Source organism: Homarus americanus, unplaced genomic scaffold (genome assembly GCF_018991925.1).
Source record: "Homarus americanus isolate GMGI-L3 unplaced genomic scaffold, GMGI_Hamer_2.0 scaffold58938, whole genome shotgun sequence".
In the NCBI taxonomy this organism is placed as follows: domain Eukaryota; kingdom Metazoa; phylum Arthropoda; class Malacostraca; order Decapoda; family Nephropidae; genus Homarus; species Homarus americanus.
The window spans coordinates 57,019-65,290 of NW_024747851.1; positions in this window are offsets into that span (position 1 = coordinate 57,019).

Sequence of the window (8,272 nt, forward strand, 5' to 3'; positions counted from 1 at the left end):
GACTGGTAGGGAGGAAGGGGGGTAATGGTAGCTGGGGGACTAGTAGAGGAAGGGGGGTAATGGTAGCTGGGGGACTGAGGGAGGGAAGGAGGGTAATGGTAGCTGGGGGACTGGTAGGGAGGAAGGGAATGGTAGCTGGGGGACTGGAGGTAGGTATGGGGGATGAAGGGGGGTAATGGTAGCTGGGGGGACTGGTAGGGAGGGAAGGGGGAATGAGCTGGGGGACTGGTAGATGGGGAGGGAATGCAGGAAGCTGGGGGGACTGGTAGAGGAAGGGGGTAATGTAGCTGGGGAACTGGTAGGAGGGGGGGGGTAAGTGGGGGGACTGGTAGGGGAGGAAGGGGGTAATGGTAGCTGGGGGGACTGTAGGTAGTGGTGGTAGGTGGTGGTAGGGACTGGTAGGGAGAGGTGGTGGACCTGGTGGTAGTGGTGGTGGGACTGGTAGGTAGGGGTGGTAGGGGTGGTAGGTGGGTGGTGGTAGGGACTGGTAGTAGTGGTGGTAGGACTGGTAGATAGGGTGGTAGGGTGTAGTGGTGGTGGTAGGGACTGGTAGGTAGGGGTGGTGGTAGGTGGTGGTGGTAGGACTGGTAGGTAGTGGTGGTAGGACTGTAGGTGTGGTGGGAAGGACTGGGTAGGTAGGGGTGGGTGGGTAGGGGTGGTGGTGGTGGTAGGGACTGTAGGTAGGTGGGTAGGGGTGGTAGTGGTGGTAGGGGTGGTAGGTGGTGGTAGGGATGGTAGGTGGTGGTGGTAGGGGTGGTAGGTACTGGTGGTAGGACTGCAGGTAGTGGTGGTAGGGGTGGTAGGTAGTGGTAGGACTGGTAGTGGTAGTGTGGTGGTAGGGGTAGGTACTGGTGGGTGGTAGTGGTGGTAGGGGTGGTAGGTAGTGGTGGTAGGGGTGGTAGGTAGGTGGTAGGTAGTGGTGGTAGGACTGGTAGGTAGTGGTGGTAATGGGTGGGTAGGAGGTGATAGGACTGGTAGGTGTGGTGGTAGGACTGGTAGGTAGGTAGGACTAGGTAGGTGTGTAGGTGGTAGTGGTGGTAGGACTGTAGTGGTGGGTGGTAGGTGTGTGGTGTAGGACTGGTGGGTAGGGGTGGTAGTGGTAGGACTGGTAGGTGGTGGTGGTAGTGGTAGGTGGTGGTGTAGGACTGGTAGGTAGTGGTGGTAGGGATGGTAGGTAGGTGGTAGGACTGGCAGGTAGGGGTGGTGGTAGGGTGGTGGTAGGGTGGTGGTAGTGGTGGTGTAGGGACTGCAGGTAGTGGTGGGTAGGGTGGTAGGTAGTGGTGGTAGGACTGGTAGGAAGTGGTGGTAGGGGTGGTAGGTACTGGAGGTAGGAAGGCTGGTGGCTGGGATTTAAACTGTTAATTATTATTGTTACATATATTACCTGTACAGCCATTTGAGGCATAATAATTTTGACAGTTAATTATAATATAAATGTTTACTATAGCATTACTCTGTGTGTGTGTGTGTGTGTGTGTGTGTGTCTGGCTGTGTGTGTGTGTGTGTCTGGCTGTGTGTGTGTGTGTTTGTGAATAGCACTGTTTATCACTGTGCTTATGCTTCTAAATTATTATTGTCTTTTAATGTTTACAAGTGTTTATTTTTATATTCTATTGTCCGTTTTGAAATGTTTATCACTGTATGTATTCCTGCATCACTATTTTACATGTATTTATAAAAACCTGTGTGTATAAATATTTCCAAACATTTCACTAAACACAAATGATGGAACATATGTCAAAGAATCCTCATATAATGTTGTGTATTGTAATGTTTTAGAAAAAGATTAAATATAACATAATTCTTGGACAGTTTGTGTATGTGAGAACTGTGGCTCTATATTACAATAAAATTTTTGTTGTGTGTGTATATCCCTTGTGTGTGTGTGTGAGTGTGTGTGTGTGTGTGTCTGTGTGTGTGTGTGTGTGTGTGTGAGTGTGTGAGTGTCTGTGTATCTATCTGTGTGTGTGTGTGTGTGTGTGTGTGTGTGTGTGTGTGTCTGTGCGTGCTGGGTAGAGCAAGGATTAGTGGTGGGTATCAATCCTGGGAAATGTTGGGGGAAAGAGGGAAGGTAGGTAGGGGAGGGAGGGAGGGAAGGAGGGGAGGGAGGGAATAAAGGAGGAAGGAAGGGAGGGAGGAGGAGGGAAAAGGAGGAAGGGAAGTTACAAAAGGAGAGTGTTAAGGAGGGTATATGATAAGGAGGGAGGAGGAAGGGAAGGAATGGAAGGTAAGGTAATGGAGGAAACGGAGGGAGGGAGGGAGGAAGGGAGGCCAGTGGGTACAGAGTCCAAAATGATCGTCTTGCTGGGGGTGGAGGAGGCTGAACGCGGTACTCGTCTGCAAGTTGTCACCACTACACACACACACACACACACACACACACACACGACACCTTTGAGTATATTTCTATTTCTCGACTAATTTATTTAATAATGTGCTGACTGACTGAGTGAATAATAATAATAGTAATAATAATAATAATAATATGCGACTTAAGAAACTCAAAACACACCCTAATCTTACCAACCAACACTCAACCTACTGTACCCCTCCTAACCCCCCCCACATAAGCTGTGAAGTGGTTGTCTAATCTTCAGGTGATCCAGCGAAGGAAAGGTTAGTAATTAATAAGATGCGTCGAAGGTTCTGTCCAGGTATTTTCCTTGATTCGAGAACAAGAAAATCAACCTTTTCTTGTTTCTTGATTTTTACACAGAAAGAAAAACAATGACGAGTGAAATGTTGATGTTAAGTTGTGATGAGAAATATCTCTCAGTACTCCTGGCAGCTGTGAGACCCAGTACTATCTGTCTCATGGGTTGATGACGGCTGTGAGATCCATGGGTGAAGAAAAGGTCCAAATAGGGAAGAAACGATAAATTTTAAAGTTTTTCATCATATTTAATCATAAAAACAGAATTAAATACCTGTAATTCAATAAACATAAATAATTACAATTTCCACCGAAGTCAACAAACTGTGTCAGAAAATGGAAATGGGGAAACTTTGATTTCTTTAGGTAATTAATTAAGCCAAGGATAAAATTATATCTACAGGAAAAGAATTAAATATATATATTTTTTTAATGAACGGGAAGATTCTTGTCTTAGGTGAGCAAGATGGTAGCCAGGTGAGTAGAGTATGCTGACACGAACGCTTGCACGGGCCCAGGTATTTTTCGCTCTCAGCCAATCAGAGTGACGCTCCCCCACTCGACCAATGGCGGGTGAAGCTATACACGAGCCGCTGCTCAAGTGATAAATAGCCGTGGTCACCAACTCCCTCATGAATATTCACATAACAATATACTCACCAGACTCCCGCTGCCTCCTCCTCCACACTTGCCGTCAACATCACTTCTATGTCATCACAACCGCCACATTTTGTATTATTTTCACGCCAGATCTGGATATATGGCTCCAAACTATCGTACTAAAAACTTAATGTCTCACGTTTAACTCTTCATCGCTAATCTGATGCTATGATCGTTAAACAAAGGCTAGGATGATGATATGATGGACAATAATGATGATGGTGATAATATTTGCGTAACGGACGTGAAAATAAAAAACACAAAATGGGCAGCGTGAGTGTCCCCCTTCTCGCTCACTGGGTAGGGGTGGGTGTGAGGGAGGAGAGTAGGATAGCCAATCAGCTGTTCATCTCTGGTGTGAGTCTCAGCTGGAGGTTGGTGTTGGTGCCCGCAGCTGCTGTCACCACACACACACACACACACACACACACACACACACACACACACACACACACACACACCACTGGTATACCTACAATACTTCTTTTATTTCACCATCTTTTTCTCTCTCTCTTTTATATTTTAGAGTTGACACATTACTAGAAACTAAAACCACACACACACACACACACACACACACACACACACACACACACACACACGAAGTTTAAACCTTTCCTGAATGGTTTTAATAGAGTAGTGAAAATGGGGAGGTTGGTGTCGGGGTGGGGGTGAGGAGAGTGACACTCTAAAAATGGAATGGTTTTAATCTTTTGAACATAAATTGGAATACAAGAGTAGAAACACAAGATGGACGAGAGTGTTGATGTTGCCTCTACCCTGTTATTATGCTCTCTGTCGGCCATTGTAGAGGTGAGGAGGAGAGAGGAGGGTGTAAGGAGGGGGGGGGAGAGGAGGGGGAGGACGATGGGTAGGGGCTATTTTCCCTTCTCATGAATACTGTAATGGCGTCACTCCAAGACGTTCACTGTGTGACTGATGCTGTAATTACGTCCCGACACACACACACACACACACACACACACACAAACATAGGGCAGTTAGCTTCCAAGGTGTGTATGTGTGTGTGTGTGTGAGGATGCTTGTAGTAGTGGTACTGTTAGGAGACTAGTAGAAATAGTAGTAGTAGTTCTGAGTGGGTTGGGAAGTAGTGGTGGTAGTAGTGGTGGTAGGGATGATGACAGCTGTTAATGGTGGTGGTGTTTGGGTCTGATTGTGGTTGTGGTTGTGGTTTGGGGAGAGTGTATGTTGTATGTCGCAAGTGTTTACGTCAACTAATTCCACCCATCAACTCATACCACCAACCACCCACCAACAACCACCATACACCACCACCAACCACCCCACCTACCACCAACCACCCACCACCACCAACCACCCACCTACCACCAACCACTACACCACCACCAACCATCACCTACCACCACCACCAACCACCCCCACCACCAACACCCCCCCACCAACAACCACCCACCACCACCACCACCAACCACCCCACTCCACCACCACCAACCACCCCACCACCACCAAAAACAAACAACCAAAAAAACACACACACCCATTTTTCACTTGCCCTCAGAAATTCATAGCAGGAAAATGTTCAGGTTTTCCGATTTCATGGCTGCACACACCAGGGGCAGCAAGTTTTCGGCCTCGGCTCCTGTAACAAACCCTTCCCCTCCATTCTCTTATTTTCTATTTTAAGCCTGGCTGGATCCTGCAAGATAGAGCCTCTTTTATTTCCTTTCTTTCATTCCGATCACTATTCACCTCCCTCCCCCCTCCCCCGTCGAGGAAAAATGAGAGAGGAAGAAGAACCAAGTGTGAGGTGTGAGGGGTGAGGGGTGAGGTGTGTGTGGAAAGGCGTCAGGGGTGTAAGTGTGTGTGTGTGTGTGGTGAAAGATGTGAGTGTGTCGTGTGAGGGATGAGTGTGAGGTGGGTATGAGTGAGGTGGTGAGAGGTGTGAGGGATAAGTGTGATGGGTGAGGTATGTGGGTGAGTATCAGGGGGGAGAAGGGGTGATGTGAGGGAGTGTGAGGGGTATGAGTATCAGGGGTGAGGTGTGAGGGGGTATGAGTATCAGGGGTGAAGTGTGAGGGATATGAGTATCAGGGTGAGGTGTGGGGGTATGAGTATCAGGGTGAAGTGTGAGGTATGAGTATCAGGGGTGAGGTGTGAGGGGGTATGAGTATCAGGGTGAGGTGTGAGGTATGAGTATCAGGGGTGAGGTGTGAGGGGGTATGAGTATCAGGGGTGAGGTGTGAGGTATGAGTATCAGGGGTTAGGTGTGAGGGAGTATGAGTATCAGGGGTGAGGTGTGAGGGTGTAAGTATCAGGGGTGAGTGTGAGGGTATGAGTATCATGGATGAAGTGTGAGGGGGTATGAGTATCAGGGGTGAGGTGTGAGGGGTATGAGTATCAGGGGTGAGGTGTGAGGGGTATGGTATCAGGGGTGAGGTGTGAGGGGTATGAGTATCAGGGTGAGGTGTGAGGGGGTATGAGTATCAGGGGTGAGGTGTGAGGGGTATGAGTATCATGGATGAAGTGTGAGGGGGTTGAGTATCAGGTGAGAGGGGTATGAGTATCAGGGTAGTGAGGGGAGGAGAGTATCAGGGGTGAGGTGTGAGGGGGTATGGGTATCAGGGGTGAGGTGTGAGGGGGTATGAGTATCAGGGGTGAGGTGATACGTGTAAGGGGTTGAGTGTGATTAGATTTTTGGGGAAGAAGGTAAAGAACTTTTAATGGATTTTCAACTCGTAAATTTGTATTTTTTTTTTGCCTTACTTCCATGTAGATGATGTATACCTGGAGGCCAGCTATTCTACACTATACTAAAAACCCTGAGGACAGCCATCTCCACTACTATACTTGAGGCCAGCCATTCCACCACTATACCTGGAGGACAGCTATTCCACCACTATACCTGGAGGACAGCTACATCTCACCACTATACCTGGAGGCCAGACATACAAGCCAGCATCCCACCACTGAAGCTACACCACTATACCAGGAGCAAACTGTTAGCACTATACAAACCACAAACCCCTATCTCACCACTACCTGGAGGCCAACAGTGTCCCATCTCACCACGTGCTCCCATTCCACCCACGTGTCCCCGACTAACGTGTCAACACCACATGCACGGTGTTATGACATGGGCCCTTCTCACCCAGGGTAGTTTCCACTCTGCTCTGCACAATGGGTTTCACGTTTCTTTTGTTTCTAAAGCCTGCCTAAGCTGCCCCACTGACAAGAGGCAAGGGGGCAAGCCATATAACAAAGCAGGTACGTTTGACATGGGGAGGGGAGGGGGAAAGGAAGGAGGGAGGGAAAGGGGAGAGAGGAGAGGGAAGAGACGGGAAGTGAGGGTAGAAGGGAGGGAAGCTGGGTAGGAGACATGGGAGGGGGAAGGGGAGAGGAGGGGATGTGAGGGTATGGGGACATTCTCATTTCTATACACACTACAACTGACGTGTTTGTACACATGTCCACTGGCATTTGTTTTTCACATCAACAAATAAAAAAAAAACAATAATAATAATAATAATATAAAAACAATAATAATAATAATAATAATAATAATAATAATAATAACAATAATAATAATAATAATAATAATAATAAGAAGAAGACTGTTAATAATAATAATCCTAACAGATGATGACGATAATAATAATAATATTGATGATGATTATGATGATGATGATGATGATGATGAAAGTTAGATACATGTTCACTTGATTCAACCAATATCACGCTGAGCGAGAGAGAACTTCACTACATCGATATAATATTGTTGAATGATATAATGATGAATGAACTAAATCACTGCTGACTGGTGGTGAGTGTGGTGGTGGTGATGTGTGTGTGGTAGTGTGGTGGTGATGTGGTGGTGGTGATGATAAGTGTGGTGGTGGTGATGAATGTGGTAGTGTGGTGGTGGTGATGTGTGTGGCAGTGTGGTGGTGGTGATGTGTGGTAGTGTGGTGGTGGTGTGTGTGTGGTAGTGTGGTGGTGGATGTGTGTGGTGGTGGTGGTGATGATAAGTATGGTGGTGGTGATGAATGGTAGTGTGGTGGTGGTGATGTGTGGTAGTGTGGTGGTGATGTGTGGTGGTGGTGATGATGAGTATGGTGGTGGTGATTAATGTGGTGTGGTGGTGGTGATGTGTGGTAGTGTGGTGGTGGTGGTGGGATGAATGTGGAGTGTGGTGGTGATGTGGAGTGTGGTGGTGATGTGTGTGTGTAGTGGTGGTGATGTGTGGTGAGTGTGGTGGTGATGTGTGGTGGTGGTGGTGGTGTGTGATGGTGGTGGTGTGTGTGGTAGCTGAGGGTGGTGATGTGTGGTAGTGTGTGGTGGTGGTGATGTGTGTGGGCAGTGTGGTGGTGGTGATGTGTGGTGAGCGTAGTGTGGTGGTGGTGTGTGTGTGTGTGTGTGTGTGTGTGTGTGGTGTGTGTGTGGTGTGTGTGTGTGGTGGATGTGTGTGTGTGTGTGTGTGTGTGTGTGTGTGTGTGTGTGTGTGTGTGTGTGTGTGTGTGTGGTGTGTGTGTGTGTGTGGTGATGTGTGTGTGTATGTGTGGTATTGTGTGGTGTGCTGGCTGTATGTGTGTGGTGGTGATATGTGTGTGTGTGTGTGGTGTGTGTGTGTGTGTGTGTGTGTGTGTGTGTGTGTGTGTGGTGAGTGTGTGTGCATGTGTGGCATTGTGTGGTGCTGATTGGTTGCTGTGTGTGTGGTGGTGATGTGTGTGTGTGTGGTGATGTGTGTGTGTGTGGTGATGTGTGTGTGTGGTGATGTGTGTGAGGTGGTGATGTGTGTGTGATGATGGTTGCTGTGTGTGTGGTGGTGATGTGTGCGTGTGTGGTGACGTGTGTGTGGAGGTGATGTGTGGTGGTGATGGTTGCTGTGTGTGTGTGGTGGTGATGTGTGTGTGGTGAGTGTGTGTGTGTGTGTGTGTGGTGATGTGTGTGTGTGTGTGGTGATGTGTGTGTGTGTGTGGT